The sequence below is a fragment of the Hylobates moloch genome, unplaced genomic scaffold (genome assembly GCF_009828535.3).
Source record: "Hylobates moloch isolate HMO894 unplaced genomic scaffold, HMol_V3 SCAFFOLD_8, whole genome shotgun sequence".
NCBI classification, from domain to species: Eukaryota; Metazoa; Chordata; class Mammalia; order Primates; family Hylobatidae; genus Hylobates; species Hylobates moloch.
The window spans coordinates 103850345-103863802 of record NW_026652283.1 but is presented as its reverse complement, the minus strand read 5'-3'; the positions used below and the strand labels follow the sequence as shown (position 1 = coordinate 103863802).

At 39.4% G+C, this 13458-nt stretch overlaps 1 protein-coding gene across 6 annotated transcripts in view; it reads left to right on the top strand.

The window, feature by feature from the left end:
- RARB (retinoic acid receptor beta) overlaps positions 1–13458 on the top strand; it is a 776321-nt gene that overhangs the window by 662481 nt on the left and 100382 nt on the right. Inside the window, exon 1 of one of the 6 annotated variants that reach the window (XM_058441893.1) lies at positions 6542–6650. The exons of the other annotated variants lie outside the window; for them this stretch is intronic. The gene's annotated coding sequence lies outside the window, so the exon portion shown is untranslated. Of the gene's footprint in view, positions 1–6541; positions 6651–13458 lie in introns of those variants that run through there. 6 annotated transcript variants of the gene reach the window in all.

Below are 13458 nucleotides of genomic sequence, written 5' to 3'. Positions count from 1 at the left end.
AGAGATGGAGCGAGAGGCAGAAATGATTCAAGAAAGCATCGGGACACAATTGTTTTAAGGGAATTGATTTTCAAGGAAGATAATGGGAAAACTTGGGGAAATTTTGCTAATTGGTAGAAATTTTAGTTGAAAAAATATGTGTGCATATATAGTCTTTACTAGTTTATTTAGTCGAGTTAATATTTATTTGAACCTAGAAAAAGAACCACACATACTATGGTAGAAGATGTCAGATGATAATAAGAGAGAACTTTGGAATTATTTGAGGACAAGAGTTATTCCATTTGAGTGACTTAAGCTTCTTGACCTCTAGACCCTGGTTTTCTAGATCAGAAAGTCATAAATTTTAAAATCATATTTCTTCTTTTTTTTTTTTTTAACTCAAAAAAAGAGAGTGTGTGGCTTTAGTTCCCATAGAGCTTCAGGTTCAGATGGTGCAAATGAAGCGCTGGCTTTCTCAGCCTTGTTTTGGTAGCATAGGAAAACAAAACAAAACAAAACCCAGAGATAAGAGCAAGGGAGACTGGAGGATGTGATTATGAGTAAAACTTCTGGATGTATAATGTCAGCAGCACAAACGGTGTTCATTCTCCATGTTAGTTAATGGCTAATCTAGAGATTGTACTACCATTTGCTGATAGAGCACAGTTTAAAATATTTTATCATTAATGTGACAGGGAGTTGTATAAAGAAAATGAAGCGTGATTATAAAATGCTAATTATCGTTCTCAAGTGCATATTGGGCACTCACGAATATTTGCAGCATAATTTGCTTTATTTATTATTTCAGTTTGGTTATAAATGTTAATTCAATTGCAGATGGTATGTTGGCAATTTACAGAGCTATAAAGTTATTTGGAAATCCTAATATTTTCTACCAAAATGTTCCGTTAGTGATGGATGAGCTAAATTAAAAAACTCCTGCTCTTTAGAGTTAAATACATTAATTGGCAAGTAGGCTGTAGGGATTTCCAGATCTGTGCTGGCTATGTTAACTCCTTAAAGGAGGGAAAGACATGATTTCTAATTTAGAGTGGGAATTTTCTTTATGAGAAAGGGCGAGGAGGAAAGAGGTCTCTTTTTCCTACCACCCTCGTAACGTTTCTTCAAGGCTGAGGTTTTCTTCATGTCCTGGTTCATAGCAAAAGAGACATGCTTGAAGCCACATTTTTTCTGTAGTACATCAATAGTTTCTGAGACCATGATGTTGGTAATTAGGGTGTATGTGTACGTGTGTACATGTGTCAGAGAGTGAGATAGAGACCGTGTTTTCTCCAACCTCACTGATTACTACAAAATACACATATGTTTTAGCCAGGGGTTGTCAAATTATGGCCCATAGGCTAAACCTGGTCTGCTGCCTGTTTTTGTATGGCCAAGAGCTGAGAATATTTTTTTTTACATTTTAAATGCTTGAAAAATTTTTTAATATTATAACATATGAAAATTATATGAAATTCAATTTCAGTGTTTATAAAGTTTTCTTGGTACACAGCCAATCCATTCATTTCTGTATTGTCTATGATTGCTTTCATTCTGTGATGGTAGAGTTGAGTATTTGCAGCTAAGTCTCTGGCCCACAGCTTAAAGAGTTTCTATTTGGCCCTTTACAGAAATCTGCCAACCCCTGGATGAGGCTATTTAAGGTGTAGTTTACAAAATGGAAGCTTTAACCTATTTTTTTAACCTCCATTGCAATATTTATGGAAATATACGAATTCTGGAGAACAACTGGGTTTAAAACATGACTTTTCATTTTTGAAAGCTGGGAAGGTTATAAATATGAGTCTTAGCTTCCTTCATTTATAGTCATATTAATAATTGAAAGAAGTGATATTATGTTACTAATGTAAATAATTTTGTGTTTCACACACACGATACACTCAAAACATTCTCTTTGCCTCCAAAATAAGGATAAAAGTAAAAATTATTTTCTTTTACTGTCAAATTAAAAACATAAACTAAGCTGTGTTCCTGGAATATTCTATTTGTGTTAACAATTAGGAATTGTACATAGAAGCACAGTAATATCAGAAAATGTGGCTACCTTATATAACTCGTTTGGAAAAATGTCATTCTTTACTAAGAAATACTGTGCTTAATTAATTCTTGCTCCTAGGAGGTCAACTTGGGGCACTCATTATGGCCTTAATTGGCGATATAAATCCTCAGACCCCAGAGGAAAAACACATTGAGTGGTTAGTGGTCTCTGGCCTTTTGGGTGAGTGTGCACTGGTGCCAGCCTCATCTCAGAGAGTGACAGCTTCTGGTTTCATGGCTTCAGGTCTAGCCCCATTCATATTAGGTTTAAAGGCCAATGTGCAACAGCAAATAAATGCAATGACTTGTCCTGGTGTTTTGCATTAAACAGTGTGAGACAACCCACTACCTTCAGACTTGGAAAAATGTGTTTCTGTGAACTCCGGTTCTTTGTATTAAATTATATTCATTACACGGCCCATCTGGAGTCTCCTGCCAAGCCAAAAATCATCTTACAGACATTAGCAAAAGGAAGTTAAACGTAATTTTTTTTAATTGTATACTTTTCATTTCCATTTATTTTTTGCCTTTTATTGGAGAAAGCAGATGGAAAGGAAAGCAGGATCCTCTCTCTCACTCTGGTTCCCTTCGGGAACAGAGGCAGAGCATTCCTGGCTGCTGCTCCTCTCACACGTTGGCTTGAGGTGATGATGGGGCTGTCTAGATTCTGGGGATAATTGCTGGAAAGGTCAGGAGTTCAATTTGAAGCTCACACTGGTTGGGGTTGTGGAGTTTGGAGGGTAAGAACAGTGCAGTGGCTTACATTGGGCTTTCGCTGAAGTGGGTTGCCACGAATTATATTTGACAGTGTGGAAATGAAACTCACAAATATCAGATATGATGCATTTCCATTTTGTGTCTGGTTATTGACTTGAGTATTTTGCTGGATTTTGAGTCAATGCAAAAAGGGCCCACATTTGGGAGACTGGGCTTTCTTTAGCTCGTTGCATCTTACCAAACCAGCCATGTGTCACAAAAGGTATAGAACTAAGGCTTATATTGGAGACATGCTGAGTGTGTGTTCCTTTAATAAGACGTGTGGAAATCTCAAATATCAGTGCTAGAAGGCATGTAGAGATCATTTCAGACTTGTGAAACGGAACTACAGAAATGGTTCAACAGTTTGCTCAGAGTCCAAAGCCAGTTAAAGGAAGAGAGTAGACTAGCCTAGAGCCCTTTGGACTTCTACTTGGGTAGAAGTAGAAGTTACTTCAGCCATCCTACAGCCCTGGCAGAGGATATTTGGCCAACAAAGTCACTCTCCCATGCAACCTTCCACCCATCCATGTGAGCAAATACTTACTGAATGCCAGGCAAGGTGCTGGATTTGGTGCCGAGGATACAGAAAGCTAGAGTTCTGACAGGTCTTCAACTTAATAAACTACATCAGAACAATTCTATAGTCATTATCTGTATATACCCTACCATCATCTGCCACTTCACCCAAATGAATTCCTAAGTTGCTGAGTTTGGAAGGGTCTTTTAAATTCAGATAATGGTGAAGAACTTTTTTGACTACATTCTGATATATCCAGCACATATGTACATTTCCTGATGATGGTCTTCAGGGACAATGGGACAAATTTCAGGGACAAATTTTGAATTTCTAATAATGAATCCTTGTATCCCTCTGTATAATTTTATTTCAATCAGGTTCCAGTCACAGATTATTAATTTTATTATCTAAGTGTATTTTTCTTAGTCTAAATATTTTTCTTAGATTAGGACAAGGTTTGGATTAGGTCAAGTATACCTATGATGACCTCTGATTTACATTGCTTTACAACACACCTGAGACTTGGAGAGGAGAGAGAGGAGGGATGCTGGACTAGTTCCCCTGCTCAGTCACAAACATTGTCTCCCTTTGTGCTGGGATGGTGATGTGAGGTGTCCGGTGTCCCTGATGCAGTCAGCTAACAGCTTCCTTAAGGAGCCTGGCCCTGTGCTACCCTCAGTCGCGTTTGACACAGTAATAGACACACATTACAGACGTAAATAGCAACTCCAGGTTTTCGCTTCCATGGAAGTGTGTTAAAGTTATGTCCACTAAATGGGTTACTTTGGCTTTAAATAATAGACCCCATTGCTTCTCTGTTCCTCAACGTGCGATGTGGTTTCACCTACCATTCTCTGCTTTCAACAAAGCAGATAAGGTATCAACACAATTAAAAGTGAAAAATAATCTGTCTGCTTTGCCGGTAGTGAATGCTTACAGAACACACACTGATACAATAGATTTTAAATAATTTATGTCCGGCACTTTTTTTTTTTCAATCTGTAAATGAGGACACCTAATGCGGAATGGCCGGCATGATACTCTATCCTTCTCCCATTAAGATAACAAGATGAGAGGCAATGATTCAGATCAGTATATTTTTGGAGCTTTGCATGGATAAAAATTAAAAATTAAAAGAGATGATGTTCTGAAATACTTTGAGTAAGCAGGCTCATAAAAGCCATTTGGAAACCTGAAATTACAGATTAATTCAGAATCTCCTTCTGAGGGGCTCCTAAAACCCCTTTCTGTTTTCTTGGCAGGATGAAAGCGTTACTTTTGTGTCACTGCCTGGTGCTTTCATGAGGTCTATTCTAATGCTCACTAAGGCATCATGCTCTGTTCTAATGTGCCTCTTGTAGCCATCTTTGGTTTGAACCAAGTAAACTTAAGGTGATGTTGAAAACAAATATGAATTAATATATGAAGCTTTATATCTTCCCTCTATAGATATGTTAAATCTCAAGTTACCAGGATAATGTGATTCATGGCTTATTTTCCAGCCTGGAGGGAGTGGTTGGTCCAATCTGGAGGGATTTATTCAGCTGCTATAACTACTGTTGACAGTATGGGGAGCTGGCCCCACAATTCCCCAAAGTCTGGGGACTGTGCTATCCCACAGAAACAAAACTGCTAAGCTGTTAACAATAGGTGGTTCAGATCTTTGGTGGTTAAATGTAGTTTAATCATGATTTATGGGGGCCCGGCTCTTTTTCCTGCACCTGCCTGTGAACATCTCCTAATTATTCATTTGAGAAAACTCTGAATAAAAATATCAATCTTGAATACGTGTGTGTTCCAAGGAAGAAGACCAGCCATGTCCAAGGAAATGTTCAGTCCTGTTTCATCTAAGGAAAATAATTCCCAAATTTCATCCACAGGCAGATGCTTAGGAGAGACTGAAGTGCTTTTGGATGAGTTCAAAATAAACACTCCCTCCTAAGCTATCTCTTTTGTCCTACTGGAGAAAATGAGAAAGGTAAATGACGTTCCATGGAATGATCACCTGAGGAAAGCAAAATTAGGCTGAAACACCCCCAAAGCTCTTAGATGAGGCTTCCTGGCCTGGGGGCAGGGTCTGACACCCCATCTTTTGGAAGGGTTATAGCATCAGGGACCACCATCCGTTAACAAGCCCATCCTGGGCAGCAGAAAGCTTTGTGGGCCAGATGGGAAGTAGCCACTGAGGAGAAGAATGTAATTTTGATACAGGAAATAGAAGAAGAACAGTACAGCTTTTCACTCAAGATATATGTTTCTTCTGTCTAAAGCCAGCAATTTTGGAAAATGAAGCTAAGAGTTTAAAAATAAGGGCTCTGTCAGGGAAAATAAAACAGGTCCCCCTACATCCATTAGGCTGCCTTTAATTGAAAACTGGAGAACAATCTAACTAATTGGCAGGTACCTCTTTTATTACGGAGACTGTTTTTCCCCTTCTCTCCAGTGTAATCAAAAGGCTGCTCCTCTTTTTATCAACTAAAGTCAGGTATGAAATGGAAAAGCAGAGAGGTAACACTTAAAAAATTAATTGTGTGTGTTCTGCCAAATGTTCTCCTCCAAAACAACTTCAGAAAGTGCACAACTTAAGGTCTTTGAAACAGCAGCAGCTCCAGGAGTGTATTTTCATATAGCATGGTGCTTAGGTGGAAGCTATAATGTGCTAATTGCAGACAAGTTCATGTTGTTTAAAAGAACTTTTTCTTTTGCATTGGGGACCTATTTAATTTCAAATCTTGGCACTGTACTGACATAATATAGCTACTTTAATTTTAAGGATCAAGAAAGAGAAGCCTGTGGGTGAAATTTGAGCCTATTTTTTGCTAATTTGGAATAAGAAAGAGGGGAATTTGGGATAAATCAGTAAGTTAACATTGCTGCCTGAATTTATGATATTAGAGTTTTACCAATGAAAATATAACTTCCTTTTTCCTTTCCTTCATGTGCAGTATTTTGGTTTAAATTTACGTTTCTTTGCTGATCTTCCTTTTCTTCCTTTTCCTTCTACATGGACTATCCATATGATATTATTTTTTAATTATAAAAGTTGCATATACTCCATCACAAAAAAGATTGTTACATCCCTGCCTGCAGAGGACTCCTGTTTCGAAGAAGAAAGAGACACAAAGATCAATTGTTGCACTGTTGTAGAGAGAGTGTTCCAACAGCATATGCGGGTAGTGGGGGCTTGGTGGGAGCCTGACCCCTCTTGGGGGCTGTATTTTGGAGCATGAGCAGTCCTGAACCAAAGAACAAGGCGGGGAAAGGACTTCCAAGTCCTAGGGCCTGTGGAAAGGCACTGAGCAGAGAGAGAACACTCTAGGTTTGGGGGGCCTGGGTAAGTATGGCTGGACAAAGGCATGAGCAACTTTGAGGGGCAGGTGGGCTTTAAACCATTTCATCGCTGATCTCAGTGTGTAGAGGTCGATACTCTTAGCATTATCAGGCGTCAGCCTGGACTCACCACAGCTTTTCCATACAAGGACCGAATCCATTTTGAGAGCTGGAGCTTAAGTAATATTTTCTCAATAAACTTAGTGAGATTTTTGCACTGTCAGAGCAGTGTCTGTGGTGAAGAGAAGCAGAAGGCTACACCCGATAAATCCCTGTTATTTTTCAGTTGTCAGACTTGACTTAAATGTAAATGTCTGACTAGCTTTCCTTGCCCCGTTCTCATAGACTCTATGAGTTTTTCCTTTTTACTCCAGGTTCAGGATGGAACCATGTATAAGTGAGAAAAATTCCAGCGAGAAGATCCCAACATGGCCCTGAAAATTAAATAGACTTGGAAAAAATTCACCAAGCTCTAGACAAGCATTTATTTTTCTGTACTAATTTAGGTCCTTAACATCATAAAGCAATACAAGTACATCATAATTATTTGGGTCTGTGAGAGGCCTTTGAATTATGCAATATGCAGCATTGCCATGGTGATGTGCCTTGCCGTCAACCAGCATGTTATGATAGAGCCATGTTCTGGTTTTGTTAATGGCCAAATGTTGCATACCAAACTTCTAAAAGAGATTTTAAAATTCATGCTCTTTGGTAAAGAGTTTCAGTGTATTTGAGCATGTTTTGGCTCTCTCTCCTTCTGCTTACCTTTTTATCCCCTCCTTCTCAGTACAGATGAGAACATTTAATTTGGGTCCAGATGAGATTTAGTAATTAATGTGCAAAGCAGCTGGGGTCCACTAACTCCTGGGCTGTAGCTGAGCAGCTATTTTGTTGGATTTTTTTTTCAATAAAATAATTGAAAATTTAAAAACTTAAAATTCATTGGCTTCTTGCCGTGTTATATTTAGAGTAATCCTGATAATAGATCGGTAACTATGGATTTCACCAAGGAAGGGCACAAAATAACTGACCCAAGTAATTTAGAAAACAGATGTCTTTAGTTGGTTCAAATTCTCAGAACCAGATTTAAAGAAAGCATGTGGAGAAGAGCAAAATCTTCCATTTTAGAGGCTTTGTTTCCCCTTGTCATGCAGTTTTTCTTCCTGCCACATCTTACTTCAAACTCTACAGAAGAGATAAAGTAGTCCCCAAGATATCATATTTACGATATTTAGCCTACTGCACAGAAATTCTTTGGGTAACTACTCAACCTCATACTCTTTACCTTCTTCTTAAGTCACCTTTATTTCAGTGGCTCCCAAGTAGTGGTCAGAGACACCTAGGGGATTTATGATGAGCTTTTAGATATCCTCTTGAAACTGTGCCTAGATGTGTGTGCTGTTTCGAAGGAAATTTTATCTAGTTTCAAAGAAGTTCTTTGTGTTCTTTTGGCTTCTCCCACTCCCTCTGCACCCCCACCCCCAAGTCCCTTTTATACTAGAGAAATAAAGCCCAGTAGTAAAACATAAAACCCCTGCTGTAAGGTTTCTCTTTCTAGCTCTTACTCAGGTCTTGGAATTTCTCAGAGGCATCCCAAGGGAATCCTGTGGGAGAATGAGTGTGATTACAGTGAACTACTTAATTCTGTCTGATCTGCAGTCTTTAGACATAAGGTCAACCACAAGAGAAGAGAGACTATCCAAGACTGCCACATCCTCATAAAGGAAAAAGAGGTTGAATACTTTTGCTGTAGATGATATTCTATAGCCTGGACTGACTACATAGTTTGCAGGACTTTATACAAAATGAAAATGCTTGTCTCTTATTCAAAACTTATTTAGGGCTGGGTATGGTACCTCATGCCTCTAATCCCAACACTGTGGGAGACCGAGGCAGGCAAATCGCTCGAGGCCAGGAGTTCAAGTCCATCCTGGCCAACATGGTGAAACCCTGTCTCTACTAAAATTACAAAAATTAGCCAGGTGTGGTGGCAGGTGCCTGTCATCCTAGCTACTCAGAAGGCTGAGGCACAAGAATCGCTTGAACCCAAGAAGCGGAGGTTGCAGTGAGCCAAGATTGCACCATTGTACTCCAGCCTGGGCAACAAAGTGAGACTCTGCCTCAAAAAAAAAAAAAATTAAAAAATTAAATTATTTTGAATTTTAAGACAGTAACAGCAGAGCAGTAAACCAAGCTCTGGGCCCTTCTAGGTGCAAGGTCCTGTAGGACTGCACAGTCACATGCCCTGCCCAGAACACAGCTCTTCACTTTCTGAAGACAGTTTAGCAGTGTTTACTTGCCTTGTGAAACTTGCTCCCTGAAAATTTTGTTTTGAGATAATTGGTCACAAAACCTGGTGGACTTGTTGCCTACCAATTAAAGTGGGGTTATGATAATCAGACCTATATGATACCTGCTCATTTAAAAAGTATGGTATCCAAGGTCATGTTTTGGAAATTGAAAAAGATATATTTTCACCTAAATTAAAGGACATTTTATCCAACTGAGTAATCTCTCCTTACTATTGGTTTCCAGTTTACATTACCTAGTAACATTTCTTCCCTGGCTCATGTTCCTCTAAAATAAAGAACATTATGAACTGAATACATTGGCTTCATGCCCTTCCTGGGATATCATAGACTTCGGAAGTTTAGACCTTGGTGTCTGATGATGTGAGTTCAGGTTCTGAGTTAAGAACATGGGCCATCTTTTTGTTGGTATTCTCAGGGAGTTTTAATTAATTGGGGATTAAAAGGATTGAGAGCTGTGGTCTCTGGGTCTAACAGAGGTTCAGCTCTCAAGGATTCACCTGACAAAATCCAGGAAAATGCTGTAATCATATTCTTCTTGAAAGATTTGCTTTCACAGTGATGATGTTTTGCTAAACCTGTAATCTCTGCCTTCTTTAGAACCATTTTTCTTTGCATATTTTCAAAATTCAGTCTTTCTTTTCTGATAGTAAGAGTAAGTGTGCCGAGGAAGCTTCTAGACCGAGGGAATTGAAAGGAGACCTTTAGGGCTAAAATACATGGTCACATTCTCAGTGAAAGACCAGAAGATACCCTCCAAGTTAGCAGGCAAGAGGTGCTATAGACTGACAGATCTTATAGAAGCCATGGCTACACCTTTACTAAGTCCCCAGCACTGGGACCATGTCCTGGTGGGGATTTATTACCTTTTTTTTTATATATATATATATATAAAAATAAACAACTCTCAGCTTTTGCCCTTGAGACAACTCAGCTTTCTTGTTTGGAGTATGGATTTGGGGTCTTTTTCTTTTTTGTGTCCTGGAGTTTGGCCCCCTCTAACTTGACTTGTTCAGTGTTCTTTTCATTACATTTATGCCCACCCTCCCTGCCTAGAAGGAAACTCACTGTCATCAAAATGATAGGTTGTTTTTCTACTTTCTCCCTCCCTCTCACCCATTGTCTTCTAGTGGGGTGAAAAGGTCTTCACTTTTCTCTTTCTCCCCCCAAATTTTGCTATGAATAACTTCTCAGACGTTGTCACGCATAGACTTCCACTCTCTCCGGAGGGTGTTTTTTGTTTGTTTAAGGCAACGTGTTTCCTGGTTTAAAAACCATGTTTCCCCAGAGTAGCTGTGATGGGATTATTCCACACTCACCTCCTACTGGCAACATTTACTACTGGCTGGAAATGAGCATTATTGGCAGCTCTCTACTGGCCTGGGGTCACACTGCGCAGAGCTCCAGCTTTGCTGCATGGCTGAATGACTACCTGGGCTGGTCATTTGGTTACTTTTTTATTCAGAGGAGTTTAGAGTCTTTTCATGACTGAGGAAAATATGACTAAGTAATGCTTTTCCTTCTTTTGCTCTAGAAGGAGAAATTATCCTTTTGAACTTTGCATGGGATAGAAATTAACTCTGCAACAGCCCAGTTCACATAGATGTACTTTCCACACCACTTTTTGGGTGGATTCCCCTGATCCAATGCTTTTTACAACTAAACATAGTGCCAAATTGCCTTTAAAAATTTTTTTTAAAGTCTTCAACTTAATTCCTTTCTTCAAACAATCATGGTACATTCCACACATGTTAAACCTGATGTCAATGGCTCTAAGGCTAAAAAATAACTTCCATTCACAACACCACAGTATGAATTCTCACAAGCAAATGTATGATTAAATATGAGTCAGCAGATTGCACTGTTACTTTAGGAAGCAAAGATTCTTGGGCTACATTCCTGCCTAGACCCAAGGGCAGGCTCAGGGGATTAGGTATTTGTATTGATACCCAGAGCTCAATATCTACTTCAGATAGATGCATGACGAAGTCAATGAATCACAGCTTCCCGGACAATCTTGGCAGAATATAATTCTGACTCTAGCCATCTACTGCACAGAAGAGTACAGTGTCTCTCTAGTAAACACTCGGCATGGCCTTTAAGATCTTCCCCAGTTTAAACATTAGCCCCCTCTTCCATCTGTATCTTACACACACACACACACACACACACACGCCATCATTTACATCTCTGCCAACCTGGACCACTGGCTGTTCCCTGCACTTTCTTACTCCTGACCTCTGTTGCTTACCCATAATATTCTTGGGGGAAAGCCTGCCTTTCCAATTCTATTTTTTCCACTAGAACTGAGATCAAGTGCCAGTTTTCCTCCCTTCTATCTCCTTTGAATTCCTAAGGCCTTTATTTGCTCAATAAATATTTTATGTGTCTACAATATGTGGATCAGGCACTACAGTGGATAGTTTTTCACTGTCTGCTTCCATAAAAGTTCTTACCATGCTGCTTGATGGCATCTTACATAGTGTTCACTTGACTTATTGTTTCTTCTATACTGAGAAAGGACAGGAACCACCTTTGTATGCTCCAAGAAAGCTTACCACATCTACTCTAATTGGCATTGGGTGAATGTATGAAAAAGTGAGCAATTAAATATAGAGATGGCCTTTGGTATCATGAAGTTGTCCATCCCCAAGAGCCTATATTGTTTAGAGGTTGGACACTGTCGTATACTATTTGGGGATCTTTATTTTAAACATAGAATGTATATGGGAAATTGTTCAGAAAAAAAGTTTTGAGGAAATAAGTGTTGTCAATAACAGTAGCTGCTATTCACTGGACGCCTGCTATGTGGCCAGACTGTGCTAACACTTTGCATGCATTCCCTCTTTGGATACACACAGTTCTCTCAGGAGGTACATTGTCATCATTTTTTTACAGATGAGGAAATTGAGGTCTTAGTATAACTCACTCAAGGTCATACAGATAGTGAGTGGCTGACTCACAGTTCAAATCCACATGTGCCTGAACTAGACAATTCACCAGGCCAGTATCTAAACCAACAGAAATCACCCCATGTGGAAGATAGTGGAGATTACTGTGTGTGGTAACATCTGAAAATTAGAAGGTGAAACAGGGTTCATGTGTGGGGAAAAAAAATCTAGAGCAACAGTTTGAGGGTATCACAGGAGAAAAGATGGCCTAACCCAATTCCATATCAAAATATGCAGGAGGGAGGGAGATGAACCACTTTTCTCCATGTCCTTTCTTGATTTGTGATTTAAGATGAGTCCATCAAGAAAATTATAAATTTTATGTATTTGAGTACAGAAGGATATTTAGGTGTAAAAAACACAGTTATCTTTCCTTTTGATTTTTGCTTCTTTCTGCACTGTAGATAATAGGTATGCCTGGAAACGGTGGTACTTCGTACCCTCAGGGAGACAGAAGTAATCTGAGTCAGATATGGGCATTCCATAATTACTGCTAAAACAGGAACCAAATGGCTCTAATGCATGTATAGCCTTCTCCACCATTGAGTTTTTCTTTTTCCTTTTTGGTTGTACCTCAGTTCTTTGATAACAGCAGTCAAACAGCATGAGGTAGGAAGATTGAAAAATCCACCGTTAGAAAATGCTTGACTCAGTTTGTAACACAGATCTGTCTTTCTGATCCCGGTAATTGGTGTTCATTGTGTTACCGGCTTTAACTATCATAAACAACAGAAGTCATGACTAATCAAGCCATGGTTAATCAAGAAAAGTCGTAATTAACTAACAAAAATTAGGATTAAGCAACGGAATTCATTATTAAGCAACAAAACTCAAGTTTGACCAACAGAATTCGTGATTAGCCAGCAGAAGCTATGATGTATAACAAAAGACATAGTCAACGTGCACAAGTCACAGCCAACAGAGGCCCTGACTGACCTGATTCTAACTGAAATCAGTGGGTCTGCTACTAACAGCTGAGGAATCTGATTGTTTAATTTCATAAATACAGGTGATATCACCCTCAAGGAATACATTTAAGAAACTAAGATATAATCCAAGACGGTTACTCTGGCTCTGGTTATAGCTAGGACTTCATCAACAATTAGAATTACAATTGACTAACAATTGTTAGTCGACAACTATTATTTGAATATCTTCTGTGTGTCAGGTTCTGTCCCAGCCCTGAGCTATTCAGCTGGTGTGTCCCAATACAATTTATTAGGTGTTGAAAAATTGAAACACTTTCCTGCCAGTTTTTGCCTGGCCATTGCCTTGAGTCTTCCCTTCCTCCATCCAACTGTACTGTCTTAGTTCCAGAGAGGTCATATTTGGCACTGCCTGGAGGCCACCTTGAGTCCACCAACTTGTCAACTCAGGTTCCTGGGAACCAGCCTTTATACCTATCCTACTCCCCTGTCAGGGAGGCATGAGTATCAGCAAGGAAGACGGCACACTTGATGGCACTGAGACACCTTAATGAATAAGTGCACAATGCCTGTTGGGCTCCCTGAGGCTGGGGCCACCAGCCACAGGTTGGCATTCCCCCATGTCA